Source organism: Phascolarctos cinereus, unplaced genomic scaffold, assembly GCF_003287225.1.
Source record: "Phascolarctos cinereus isolate Bilbo 61053 unplaced genomic scaffold, phaCin_HiC Scaffold_726;HRSCAF=1367, whole genome shotgun sequence".
In the NCBI taxonomy this organism is placed as follows: domain Eukaryota; kingdom Metazoa; phylum Chordata; class Mammalia; order Diprotodontia; family Phascolarctidae; genus Phascolarctos; species Phascolarctos cinereus.
Genome location: NW_027556098.1, coordinates 131,076,659 through 131,091,855, shown reverse-complemented (window position 1 = coordinate 131,091,855; position 15,197 = coordinate 131,076,659). Strand labels below are relative to the sequence as shown.

Below are 15,197 nucleotides of genomic sequence, written 5' to 3'. Positions count from 1 at the left end.
CCTCCAAGAAGCCACCCCAGATTCCCACTCTCAAAGCTCACTGACTTCTTGTTTCTTCAACAATCTAACGTGCTCAAGCAATAGGATCACAGACTTGAAGGTGAAAGGGACTTCAGTGGCCACCTAGTCCAACCACCTCATTTTAAAGACAAGGAACTAGAGAAATTAAGTAATTTGCCTAAAGATCACATAGGTAGTTAAAAGAAGAGGATTTGAACTAGGGCCTTCTGACTGTAAATCTAGGGAACCTTCCACTGTGCCACTTTAATTATCTGTTTTCATCTCATCCCAAGTACTAGACTATATACTCTATGAGGACTGGGACCAAGTCCTCCCTAAACTTTCTACCTCCTTGAGCACCTAGCAGAGTATCATGCAGCAAGAGGCTCTTAACACATATTTTATGAATGAATGAATTCCATTACAGAGCACCAATCCCTGAAGTCAGGAGGACCTGAGTTCAAATCCGGCCTCAGACACATGATACTTACTAGCTGTGTGACCCTGGGCAAGTCACTTAACCCCAACTGCCTTAAAAAAAAATTTTTTTTAAACGAATGAATTCCATTGTTCAGTGAACAATGCTGAAAGACAAACATGGTAGAATCCCATTATGACATGGCTCCTTATTTTATGGATACAGCTATGCCAGACTATATCAGGCCACTAGAAAGTTAATACCTACCTGAAGCAACAATGTGATGTAACTATTAACTTAAAGCAATAAGCTCAGTCTTACTGTATGTCTGAATGAGTGCTAGATTTGAAAACAGAGGTCCTAAGTTCAAACCCAAGGTTTTCCACTTAATTATATGAGATTAGACTAGATGACCTCTAAAGGACCCCTTCTAGCTCTAAACCTGTGATTGTATAATCCTATTCCACAGTTCCAAACAGTAAGCAAAAGAATGAAACCTTGTTTTACGTCACTCATTACAAGTATTAGCACAAAGAAAGTCTGTTTTCCCACCTGAAGGTGGGAAAGGAACAGGGGCACCCTCCCTGCCAGAAATTATACCAGTGCTTCTTTCCTAGCAGGGACTGCAATGAACCAGAGTATTTAGAAATCATTTGCACACATCCTTTCCCTCAGAGCATAACTGTGGCTCTAAGGAGCGTGGAATGTTGCAGTGTTCTTTAAAAACAGCTTCAAGATTATGATTCAGAATTCAGGACCTCTACTGCATTGATAATGCGTGGTTGGGGCAGTCTTCGATCCAAAAGTACCTTTCATCCCATTTGTGTCTTACGCTCTGCTTATATACCTCTCAGTTGCAGGGGAATCTAGGAGGACAAGCCCCATGTGTGTTCTTCTAACACAATTTATGTATCTGTGACCACACACTCTGCTGTTGTTCAATCATTTTCAGTCATGTCCAACTCTTTGGGACCCCATTTGGGGCTTTCTTGGCAAAGATACTAGAGAAGTTTGCCATTTCCTTCTCCAGTTCATTTTACAGATGAGGAACTGATACAAACAGGGTTAAGTGACTTGCCCAGGGTTACACAGCTAGTAAATGTCTGAGGCCAGATATGAACTCAGGAAGATGAGTCTATCCACTGCGACATCTAGCTGCCCTGACCACATAGTTACTAACTCAGAAATCTAGCCGTTAAGACAGGACTAAAGAATCTGCTGAAAAGGGAAAAAAAAAAATCTGCTGAAAATGTATCCACATAAGCTCATCAATTGGGGGAATGGCTAAACAAGTTGTGGTATATTATTGTGATGTAATACTACAATGCTGTAAGAAATGACAAAGGCGATAGCTTCAGAAAAATCTGGGCAGATTTATATAAACTGATGCAAAGTAAGCATGCAGAACCAGGAGAACATTGTAACAGAAACACTGTAATAATGATCAATTGCAAAAGATTTAGCTACTCTGATCAATACAATGAACCAAGACAATCCCAAAGGACTCATGATGAAAAATGCTACCTACATCCAGAGAAAGAACTAATGAGCTTTGGGTACAGATTAAAGCTTTTTTTTTTTTCACTTTATTTTTCTTACTTTTTTTTGTAACATGGTTAATATGTTTTGCATGAATTCATATGTATAATGGAAGGAGGGGCTTCAGGGAGGGAGAGAATTTGGAACTCAAAATTTTAAAATGAATGTTTTAAGTACATATACATATAGAGAGAGAAAAATAAAAATATAAATAATATATCCACACTATTTTCTTCAGGGTATGATTGCGGCAGATACCAACAATAACACCCTGGACTGAGTTGACCCTTTACAGAAGAATGAACACCCATGAATCTAAAGGCTGGCTAGAGACCTCAGTCTATCATGATACATTATCATCAGGTTCCCTATAGCCAGTATTTCCAGGGTTACACCCCTGATAATGTTGTCCAGCAATGTAGAAAGCAACCAACCAGATAGAGAAGAGGCCCATCAGAGGCAAGGACAAGGAGGCATATAGGACATTATCTAAAAAAGGCAAAAACCAAAAAATGGAACTTAAGCCCTAAATTTTCATTTTAATTAGCCTTCCACCTACCCCCTTCCTGTAGGGTGACATTCAGTAACAACATGGCTACAATCATTGATTTGGTAGGTATGGACAACCTAGTACTTATAGACAAAGTTGATGATAAAAATCTAACAGAAAAAAAAAATTCAAACCAGCTTAAAAACCCCATTCTCATAGCTCTACAGAATCTCTTCCAACTATCTGGCATACACCCCTAAGCGTAAAGACAGTTTTCATTTTCTTCACCAACTACTTGCTGGCATTCGAGTGACAGCCTCTATTTATAGCCTAAGTACTACCTGGGAATAGAACCAAATCAGATGTAGGGAGAAAGGAAATGAGTCCCAATGGGTAAAATTCCCTTCTTTTAGTGTTTGCACAGATAGTCAATGTTCCTCAAACTAAAAAGCATGTAAAAATCATGTACTATACTTAGCCTAATAAACCACAATTACTTATAGTAAACAGTCATTAAAATCTATCAATTAATGCAGCTGTTTCAAGATAATCAGTGGGTACTAGAATATGACATATAAAAGAAGAAAATGTACTAACTTGGGAATACAGGAAATTAAGTGAACAGAAGGAAAGAGAATATTTAGTTCCCTTTTCTGCCGAATAAGTTATACCCTATAATAAATCATCTCACTCAAATAACAGACAGATTTTTCATCCTTAAAGAAATCCATAAAATCATCCATTTGTGCCCTACCTTCAAATACAATGCACTATATTCTGACTTTTCAGATCTTTATTTTAATTGGGCATTGAATTAAAGAAAAACAAAGAAAGCAAAGAAGACAATTCAAAGTTAAGCCATCTACAAAACCCAAAACTTCGATCTTTCTTCCCTCTTCAAGTTGCCTCCTGCTCCAACAACACCCACAACTCACAGTCATATAGTGCTTTAAGATTTGCAAAGTGCTTTTGATATTTACAACAAACCAATCAGATTAGTATTAACCCTATTTTACAAATGAGGAAAAGGTTTGTAATAATTAAATAACTCACTTAAGATCACAGTTATTTAAGCATCTGAAGAAGTATTCCAGCCTAGGTCTGCCTAACTACAGTGCTCTACTTCTATTCAATACAGCCTCTCCCAAAAATACATGGTTTGAATAACCAAAGTTAAAGTGTCTTTTCTTTTTTATATAAATATGGAAATATTTTCAAAAAGTAGCACAATTACATTCATTTGAAATTTAAGCAACATAAAAAATAAGAATTTTTAACACATGGGTACTAATTATTCTATTTATGACTACAGAGTACCACAGATATTCCACAAACAATCATGACACAGCCATGTAAATAAACTATCATTAGGATGCATTTCACATATGAATGGTGAGTGAGTACTGGTCAAGCCAGGATGCCTATGCTGCTGTCCCCATTGGAGCCACTGTCCAAAGATAAACAAGAAATGCAATGGCAACAGCTCCCTTGGCCCACAGAGGTAGGAAGTTCTTCCTAGCCAGCAGTCAGCAAACATATATTAAGCACCTACTATGTGCCAAGCACTGTGCTAAACACTAGGGATACAAAGAAAAGCAACACCTATAACTTACACACGCAACTCCAGCTCTAAGAACATTCCAGTTTCCATAAGTAAATCATAAAAATGCCACAACACCTATAAAACATGTGAATAACTTAGGTGATAAACTCTCTAGCTGGGCCATTGCATGTTTTTAATATCCAGGCCAGAGAACCTAAATCTGGGAACCTTATAGACTAGTGTAAGTACTGATATGACGAGAAAGAAAAAGAATTCTATTAGGGGCAAGAGAATCATCGAAGCATGAGGTGGTTATTCTTGATTTTCTTACCTTTGTCCTCTAGTAGAGTATCAGATAGCAAGCACCCTAATGGGACACGTTCCAAAATTTCCAAAAGTGAACAATTTTCAGTGCCGTGCCCCTAGACTTGACCATGTTTTGATTAGGTCCATAATAAGAATAAGTAATCAAGTTTTATGCTTGGTGTTACTAAGATAATCTTTCTAGCTGTTATAGAAGCCTATAGGAAAAATAGAGAATTAAGCCTTTATTATATTCCAGTCACTGTGCCATATAGCATTATGAATGAGAGATCCTATGGACAGGGACAATAATAGTAGGTGACAATCATACAGCCCTTTAAAGCTCACAAAATACCATATAAACATTACCTAATTTGATCCGCACAACTCAATAAGAGATGTATGTATATGTGTGTGCATGGGTGAATATATATATATATACACACACATACACGTATACAATATATACATATCATTATGTACATTTAAAAAAGATAATTGGGAGGGGCAGCTAGGTGGCCCAGTGGATAGAGCTCCAGCCTTGGAGTCAGGAGGACCTGAGTTCAAATCCAGTCTCAGACTCATAACACTTAGCTGCATGACCTTGGGCAAGTCACTTAACCCCACCTGCCTCACCAAAAAGAAAAAAAAAAGATAATTGGGGTCCAAAGAGGTTAAAAGCCTTGCCTGTGGTCATACAGCTTCACTGGCTCACCGACTTAAAAGTTGGATGGGACCTTAGAACCAACTCCTTCATTTTTCAGAGGAAACTGTAGCCCAGAGAGGTTAATTTTCTCCAGGAGTCACAAAGGTAATAAGTAGCAGATCCAGAATTCAAACAAGTAAAAAGTTAACGGTATGTAATCCCAGTGGTCTGCCACCCAAATAATAAATAGACCCAACTCTGCTTAGCTTCTAAGGTCAGGTAAGAGCTGGGGAAGTGCAGGATAGTATGGTTATAAACAACTAGTGATAAAGATGTTATCTGAACTCAGTTCTGACCTGATTCCAAGTCCAGCATTCTTTTCATTAAACTATGCTGCCACTACAAAAACATGGTATTGGGGGGGATTATTTGCATTTTGAGGGTAATGCAGAAAACACAACATGATGGACTAAACAAAGGTACATTTTTTCTGGGGGGAGAGCTAGGCAATTGGGGTTAAGTGACTTGCCCAGGGTCACACAGCTAGTAAGTGTTACGTGTCTGAGGCTGCATTTGAACTCAGGTCCTCCTGAATTCAGGGCCACTGCTCTATCTGCTGCGCCACCTAGCTGCCCTGCAAAGGCACATTTTTCACACCAAGTAATACACATTCTCACACTATTTAAGAAACTGGCGTAAGTAAGGATTTAATTGCATATCCACAATAGGTAAAGAGGGTTTTTCTGAGTGGAGGAAAAGAAGAAAAGTTGCAATTTGAAAACTAGAGTTTGGTTTTTGTTACAACTTCCACAAAATAACTGAAACATAAGAAGTTAAAAATCATAGAATAGTACAATTTTTAAAATGAAAGGGACCTTAGAGATTATCTATTTCAACCTAATAATTTTACAGAAAAGGAAACTGAAGCCAAGAGACATCAAGTGACTTTAACTGAAGTCATCCAGCTAGCTGAGTGACGATGTTGCGGCTGGTGTTCTTTCCACTCTACTTCACTCTATATGTGTACCCTGTAACCAAAAAACCCAAGTGTAAATATCTGAAAAGTAACTACCAATACATAAAGTCTGACTTACTTCAATTTTTTCGTCAGATCCAGTATGTTTCAGTGTTCCAGGCAGCGCTCTAAGACTACATGACAGCTGACTCATCTGCATGAGTACAGGCAGTTTCACACTGGGAATCCTAACACCAATAAAATCACAGACCCAGACCTAAAATAAAATTTCTGTAGATGTCCTTCTCCTTGACTTCATTTACCATTTCATATACTCAAGGAAACTATTTGTCCATTATACTATACTGTCCCTACTATGCTTCAATTTCTCTCCTTTTTGTCTCAGCTCAACTCATTCATTTCTAAAAGTCACCAACATTTAGAGTGCAAGAGCTAGAAAGCCATGGAAAATCATATATTCTCCAACTACAAAATAAGGATAGTTTTTTTTGTTAAAGTGTTTCCATTAAATCCCTTTGCTTTGCTTAATAGGTATATTCCTAAACAGTTCCCTGTAAAGTTGTCTTTTGCATGCAGATCACGTGTTTTCTAAAATAATTTAAGAAGTGTATTTTGACAGGTAAGAACTGGCAGGGGGAAGGTGAGGAAATGAGCTACTTTGCTGTTCCAAAGTACAGAGATGAAATTCTGACTCCAATTCACTGTTCACCTGTCCTGTCCCCTCTCTCTACATTCAAGATTATTCCCTGGCTCTGTAAAAGTCAAATGAAATCTAAAGGGACTAGAAGAGGGGAACTAGTTAGTTATTTCTATTGGTAGCACTACAGTCCTTTCAGGCTCCCAAACTGGAAACCTTGGTGTCATCTTCAATTCTTACCTCTCCTTCACCCAAATTTTCAATCTGTCAACACAGTCCTGTCATTTCTTTCAAGACATCTCATTCTCTCCTTTCTTTCACCCCACTAAAATCAAGGACCCTACTTCACCTGTGCCTGGATTATTCAATTCCCTCTCCAGTGTCCCTTGGCCTAAGGTGTTCTGCCTTCCAATACACTTTCTAATACATACTGCTCAGGAAGTCATCCCCAAAATGCTGTTTTTATCATTTTGTTCCCCTGCTAAAGAACCTACAATGACTTTTTATTGATATTTAATGCTTATATAGATATCTAAATCTACACACCTACATACGCACAGAGCCTCTGGACTGTGGAGGCCACCTCACCTCATTCCCAAAAGCCACTTTGTAGAAGTAAGAGATTTGCAAAAAATCCTCCCCTAACAATGCAAAAATTGTGTGTACCTTTTGACTCAGCAAAACCATTACTAGGTCTGAAGGGAAAGGACCTACATGGGCAAAACTATTTATAGCAACTCTTTTCCTGGTAGCAAAGAATCGGAAATTGAGGAGATACCCATCAACTGGGGAATGGCTGAACAAGATGTAGTATATGATTGTGATGGAAAACTACTGTGCTGTAAGAAATGACAAGCAGGATGGTTTCAGAAAAACCTGGGAAGATTCTTATGAACTGATGCAAAATTAAGTGAGCAGAACCAGAACACTGTACATAGTAACAGCAATACTGTATGATGATCAGCTATGAATGACTTAGCTATTCTGATAAATACAATGATGCAAGACAATTAATTTCAAAGGACTTAGAATGAAAAATGCTATCCACCTTCAGAGAAAGAACTGAAGGAGTCTGAATGCAGATTGAAGCATACTTTTAAAAATTTCTTTATTTTTCTTGGGGTTTTTTTATATGTTTTTTTTCCCAACAGGGCAAAATATGTTCTGCATTACTTCACATGTATAGACTATTTCAAACTGATTGCCTTCTCAAGGACAGAGGAAGGGAAGAAGGGAGAGAATTTGGAACTCAACATTTTTTAAATGAATGTTAAAAAAAATTTTACATGTAATTGAGAAATATTTAATGAAATAAAAATACACTGGGGGAAAATCCTACCTTGCAATCTACAAACAAGAACAGGTCTACCTAATCCTTAAAAAACTTTCACTTAGGTATACCACCCTCCTCAAACTATCCTACAATGACTTCTTATAGCCTATCACAAAATGTTCAAATATCTCAGCCTGGACTTTTCAGATTTTATATCCCTCCATAACCTGGTCTCATTTCTAAAATCACAAGACCATAGATCCAGAGTGAGAAAAAACTTTAGAGGTTATTTAATCCAGCAGACTTGTCCAAGGCCATACAGATAAAGTCACAACAATGCGATTCAAACTTGGATCCTCTGACTCCAGATTCACATTTCATTCATTACCCTTTAGTAACTATCCTGTTTTATTCAAGTTGCTTCACTAAACATCTCCCTGTAATCATTCCCATTCTGTGCTCTATGTTCATATTGCTAACCTACCCCTGAATACCTTTCTTCTCTATTCCCTTAAATTTTATCCACCCTTCAGGACCCATTTTCTACTCAAAGTCTTCCTATCCCAAAGCCTAACTATGTAGTATAGTAGATTATAGGATGAAAAAGCATGGATCTTGGACTCCAAATATCTGGATTTGATTCATGGCTATAACATTTACTAGCAATGTGACTTAGTTTCTTCTTCTATTTAAAAAGCTAGCTCACAATATTGTCATAAGGAAAGTGCTTTATACATTTGTAAAATATTTTGAACAAAGGTGAATTATTATAGCCCATACAAATCTCTCCATCTGAGAGGTCTAGACTAGATGATATCTAAGGTCTGTCTCAGCTCTAAATCTGTGATCCTGTGATTTCATGTAAGGTGCCTTCCCAGCACCTAGCACAAAGACTTGTACAAAATACGCAATACAAGTTTCTTGAATTGAATTATATAATTCTTCCCAAAGTATAGTCAATAGTCTTATAAAACAGACTTTCACCAGCCTTTTGTAATTTGATACACACAGTGGCTACAAGTCAATTCCAGCTTGAAGATGAGTGGTGCTCAAGTTAGTTTGGCAACAACAACAAAAAAATTTAACTCTCAGTAAGTACTAACTTTTTTAATCCAAGCCTAGCCCAAATTTCAAGGTGAAGCAGAATAGCCCTTTATTAATCAAACAGAAGGAAAAGAAGTCAGTAGGCCTCCCAACCACCTCACCTTTCTCCAAGGAACATGGCTACAGTCAAGAGATGGATTTTATCAACAGCTTCTCATACATACATACATACATACATACATACATACATACATACATACATACATACTGTCAGGTCTGATCTAAAACAATCTACCTCAACCACTCACAGGGATGGCCATACCCCCCAGACGATCACCCTAAATTATTCCACCTTCATAATAAGAATATCCTATCCTTTCATCTTCCCCTCTGCTTTGCTCCTAAATCTATTCTTTGCCCTCACTACAACCTCCTTTCCTTCTGTCCTTTAACCTCCAGTCTCTCCATCCTGATCAATTCTTCATCCTCTGGCTTCTCTTTCCTTTCTTCACGGTCTTGATCCCATAAATGACTAGTCCAACTATATACTGTTCTCCACACTTGACTCCTTTGTCCTCTTGCTCTGCCTCCATTTATATTCTGTCATTCCTACACCCTGAATCACCCACACCAGTCTTCTCTGCTTCTTCAGATTATCTAATTGGGATTATCTAATCTCAATTGGGCCCACACTGTTGTTGTATAGCAAAACTTTTGTTCTCTCGTCTCTCTATCCCATTTCTTCAATGACTGTTCCATACCTTCTCAGCACCCTTTCTCTCAGTAAATGTTGCCTGAGAAAATAGTCTTTACTGAGAAAATAATCACGTGCAGTAAAATCTTTCTTCTCTCCAATATCACACCTCAAAACCCTTCTACATCATCATCCATTCTTTCCTTCTTTACTTCAGTCTGTGATGAAAAGATGGCCCTTCTCCTTGACAAGGCCATCCCCTCTATCAATCCCATCCTCTCTTGGCTCTTTTCCCACTGCCTACGAACATGTTCCAATTTACCTCTTCTACTATGACCACCAGCCTACCAGGCCTTCATCACCAATTGCCTACGCTACTTAATAGCCTTCCAGTTATTTTCTCTACTTTTAGTCACTTCCCTCTCCAATTAATCCTCCACACAACTGCCAAAGTAATCTTTCTATGAAACAGGTCTGATAGCGTCACTTCCACGCTACAGCTTGCCTTGCGGCAGCTAGGTGGCACAGTGGATAGAGCACAGGGCCTGGAGTCAGGAAGACCTAAGTTCAAGTCCAGTCTCAAACACTTAGCTGTGTGACCCTGGGCAAGTCACTTAACCTCTGTCTCAGTTTCCTCATGTATAAAATAGGAATAGTAATAGCCCCACCTCCCAGGGTTGTTGTGAGAATCAAATGAAATTATAATTACAAAACAATCAGCACAGTGTCTGACACACAGTATGCACTATATAAAATGGTAGCTGTTATGATTGTAGGATAAAATACAAAACTCTTTACTTAGCCTGGCATTTAAGGCCTCATCACTACCCTTCACATATTCTACATTCCAACCAAACTGGACTACTAGTTGTTGTTTCTAGTTGTACAAATGCGACTTATCAATCTGTTCCGTCTCAATGACCTAGAGACACAAATTTCCCCATCTTGCTATGTACTTCCGGCACAGGCTCCATCTCCAAACATCCTGTAAGTAGAAAGCACTAGATGCTCAACTAGCATCTTACACATGGACCCCAGAATGTCCCTGTAGGAGCAATAATTCATCTTCAGCCTCTGGGTATTCACATAAACTGACCCTTATTTTGAAAATGTATTCCTTCCTCATTGCTGCCTCTTATAATCCTTTTCTCCCTTCAAGACACAGCTCAGGTGCCACTTCTTTTGTAAAGCTTTCCCTGATCACCACAATTGGCACTGTTCTTTCTCTCTACAATTTGCCTTATACTATAATTAAAGTATATGTAGCATCCCCTCATGGAATGTGAACAACAGAAAAAGGACTTTGTATGCCCAGTACAGAGCATAATGTCTTGCACATGACAAAAGCTTAATAAATCTTTGTGGAATTAAATTATGCCCCTAGAGGGCATAACTGCCTTTCGACATCTTGAACTGGATGTCCACTGTACACCCTAAAGTAAATATGTCCAAAATGAAGTGCATTCTCTCTTCCCCTAAACTCTCCCCTCCCCTTTCCTTATTACTGTAGAGGGCAACATCATCCTCTCAGTTTCTTAAAACCTAGGAATCATTCTCTATTCCCCACTATTTCTCAAAGCCCATATCCAATCTGTTGCCAAAACCTGCTGATTTCACCTTTGCAACATCTCTCCAACAAGCCCCCTTCTCTCCCAAGTCACTTCACCACTTCGGCACAGGCCCTCACCACTTCACACCTGGATTACTGCAATAGCTTGCTGATAGATCTGCCTGCCTCAGGTCTCTCCCCATTCCAATCCATCCTCCATTCAGCCACTAAAGTGATTTTCCTAAAACTCAAATCCAACTGTCATCCTTGCTCCCTACTCAGGAAACTCCCTTGGCTCTCTATTACCTCCAAGATCAAATAAAAAATTCTCTGTTTAGTATTCAAAGTCCTTCATAACCTAGCTCCCTCCTACCTCTCCAGTCCATTTTCTCTAATCCAGTGACACCCGCATCCTTACTGTTTTGCCAACAAGACATTCCATCTCTCACCTCCAGGCATTTTCTCTGGCTGTTACCAAGGCCTGGAACGCTCTCTCTCCTCATCACTGTCTACTAGCTTCCTTGGCTTCCTATAAGTCCTACTAAAAATCCTATCTTCTATCTATTGCCTCCCCATTACACTGTTGAGCTCCTTGAGGGCTAGAAATGCCTTCTGCCTCTTTTTGTTATTCACAGGGCTTAGCACAGTGCATGGCACAGAGTAGACACTTAATAAATATTTACTGACTGGTTGACTGATTCTCCTTCCAAGATAAACCATTACTGTTCAATTTAATCCAGAACATAAACCTTCCCCAAAAAAAATCTGACAAAGTATATTTATGAAATGACATTTGTACTCTTAAACAGCTGTCCTGATTAAGAAATTAAGATGCTCTCTGCTAAGGACAGCTTTTGCTTTTCATCTTCCTCGTAATTGAAAACATGATCGTTCTCAGAAATTTAAAAAATTGGGCATTATCACTGAATAAGGGACAGGTCAGCTCAGTGGATAAAAGTACAAGACCTGGAGTCAAGAAGATGAATCTTCATGAGTTAACCTTCATGACTTCATCTTTATGAGTTCAATTCTGGTCTCTGACATTTACTAGTTGTATGACCCTGGGCAAGTCACTTAACCCTATTTGCCTCAGTTTCCTCATCTGTAAGATGAGTTGAAGAAGGAAACGGCAAATCACTCCAGTCTCTTGGCCAAGAAAACCCAAATGGGGTCAGAGTCAAACACAACTAAAATGACTGAATAACAATATCACTGAATAAGAACAACTTATTGCCAAAACAGGTTCAGTTAATATCTCATTAATATTCTAATGATAGACTTATACCTTGATTATACATTCATGATTATTATAAAAATAAAACAAGTTCCATTCTGCTGAAATTCGGTACACCAATAACCATCCTTTGTTCATTCTGGAGCTTTAATATGCCTAAATTCTCTTCTCCCCATCCCATGCCCTCCTGCTGGATTTTTCCCCTTGATTTTACTTATTTAATGTTTGCAATAATGCATTCCTTTTACTTAAAAAGGCAGCCAGAATTAACCTTTCTCTTCAGAATACTGGGGAAATAACAGTGAATGAAAAACTGGAGAGAAATAATGGCTCTAAATTCTCCTCCATTATCAATAACTCAAAGCTATCAATATGTATAAGACCACCTCACAGCTTTAGCATACTTAAGAAATTAATATCATAAGAGAATCCAAGTTTTTTTTGACTACATAAGCCTGTTCAAAGAAAATTACTGACAAAAGAACTACCACAGTATTTAGACTCAAAAGCCAAAACACAAGATTTAAAAAAACTGAAACCCCACACTCTATGAATTAGTTCTCCACTCTAATTAACCAGTTTATCCCCCTGCATAGTCAATGTTACCTCACCAACTGGTTTACAATTAGAAAGAAAAAACACATCTCCCCTCCCAAAAAAACATACAGCAACCAACAGAAAAACATCACAGTGGAGATGGTATTCCCACCTTCTTACCTAAAGAAGAAATGGTTCTTAATTTTCCATGTAGAGGGGAAAAGCAATTCCTAAAATAATGCCCATGACCTATGTTGGGAAATAATGATGGGGCAGGGAGATGAAGATGAATGAAATTTGAGAGAGGAGAGAGCAAGTATAAGCCTTGGAAGAGTTTGGCAGGACACAGAAGGCAAGAGGAAAAAGCTGAGGTGCTCTTCGGGGCGAAGGGGAAAGCGCAAAGGTTTGTTTAAGGTAAAAAAAAAGGGGAGAAGGTTCGTGGTTTTGAAAAGGAAGAGAAGGACGCAGGGGTACAGAGGAAAGAGGAAAAGTGGACTTTAGAAGGGGGGGTAGGAAGAGGCGTTCCTGCAGGGGTTTAGGGAGAGAAAGGACGCAAAGATTTGGGGAGGGAGGGCAGCAGACTGAGAGGTGTGTAAGGCTTAGACTAACTCCTCCCCCAAGAAACCGTCCCTGCCCCTCAGAATCTGGGGGACAAGCTTGCTCTACCACCTGCAGCAGGAAGGGGGAACAGAGTATGGAGAGGAAGAGAATGGGGAGAGGAAGAATGTGGAAGGGGAGAAGAGAGAAGGGGAGGGAGAAAGAATGGGAGAGTGAGAATGGAGAGAGGGAAAGAGAATGGGAAGAAGAAAGGGAAAGAAAATGGGAAGAAGAGAGGGAACGGGGAAGGGGAGAGAATGGAGCGGGGGAGAGAAAATGGGGAAGGGGAGAGAGAACGAAGAAGGGGAGAGAATGGGGAGGGGGCAAGAGAATAGAAAGGGAAGAGAAAATGGAGAAGGGGAGATATAGAATGGGGAGTGAGAGACAGAATGGGGAATGGGAGAGAGAGAGAGGGGGGAGAGAGAATAGAGAGAGAAGAAGGAAGGAAGGAAAGAGAATGGGGAGGGGAGAGAGAGTGGGGAGGGGGTGAAGAAGGTGGCTCACCCCCCCCCCGCCCTGTTCCTTCTTGCCTCTCGCCAGCGGGTTCCCTCCCCCGCCACAAGCCCCCCTTTCTCCCCTCCGTGCCTCCCCCCTGGTCCCCTCTCCCCTCCCATCCCCCGCCCCTCTTCCCACAGAACCATTCCCCCCCACCTCGCGCTGCGCCCCAAAACTGAACGAGGAGCCGAGGGTGAGCCCGGGGGCTGGCGCCCCAAGACCCAAGCCCCGCCGCGCCGCGCCGCCCCGCCCCTCTCCCCTGGGCTAGTCCATCTCACGGTCCGGATCCCCCGTGCCCGCCGAGCCCCAGCCCCCCCCTCACCTCCCATGACCCCGACCCTCGCCCGGACTCCAGCCGGACCGACCCGTACTGCCTCCGCTCCGGCTCCTCAGCGCGCGCTCCCCGCCTCCTCGGGGGAGGGGGAAGGGAGGAGGGTGCCCGCCGACCTCCGGACTGCGCCCCCTGCCGGCCCCACGGCGCCGTGCAGCCTCGGCTCCGGGAGCAGCGTTCTTTGGGACCCGACCCCGGCGGCGCTGCGGGTACCGCGGGATTTGGGATTTGGGATTTGGGTTCCGGCGCCGTCCCCGCCCTCTCCTGCTTCTCCCCTCCCCCTCCACCTTCTCCTCCCTCCCGTTCCCTCTCCGCGCCCCCCCACGCTGCTCTCTTGCCACCCCTCCCCCGCCTCACGCAAACTGCTTCGTGTTACAGAGTTGGCCCTTTCTCCGCTGAGTGAGAGGCAGGTGGTGATGCAGCCACGTTGCTCCTTTGTTCCTTTGCCTTTTGCTTTTTTCATGACCAAAATGTCTCAGAAAGTCACTTTCAAGCATGGGGATTGCATAGTCCCCTGGGTTTATCATAAAATCAGGGACTGGAAGAGACCTTAGAGGTCATCGGGTCCAGACCCTTGTGAACAGATGTAAGTGAACACATCTAAGAGACGCTGCAGAGAAAGAAATTGCAAAATTTGGCAACTAATTAGATATATGAGGGAACATCCAGTTCAAAATGTCCAATAAGCAGTTGGTAATGCAAAAGTGGGGAATGAGAGAGAGATTAGAACTAGATGTATATATCTTGGAAACATTGGCAAGAGGGATGATAACTGAACCCATAGGAGCTGGTGAGATCACCAAGTGAGAGGATATGGAGAAAGAGAGAAGGAGGAGGAAGAGGAGGAGGATCTAGATAAAGCCTTGGGTGCTGATCCACACTTAGTATGAA

General features: G+C 40.9%; 1 protein-coding gene across 4 annotated transcripts in view; it reads right to left on the bottom strand.

Moving 5' to 3' along the window:
* The window catches only part of PXYLP1 (2-phosphoxylose phosphatase 1), a 53,851-nt gene extending 39,341 nt beyond the window's left edge, over nucleotides 1-14,510 (bottom strand). Inside the window, exon 1 of one of the 4 annotated variants that reach the window (XM_020967184.2) lies at nucleotides 14,298-14,510. The gene's annotated coding sequence lies outside the window, so the exon portion shown is untranslated. Of the gene's footprint in view, nucleotides 1-13,063; nucleotides 13,584-14,297 lie in introns of those variants that run through there. The other 3 variants (XM_020967181.2, XM_020967182.2, XM_020967183.2) reach the window with 3 other exon arrangements.
* Between the last annotated feature and the right edge of the window lie 687 nt (nucleotides 14,511-15,197).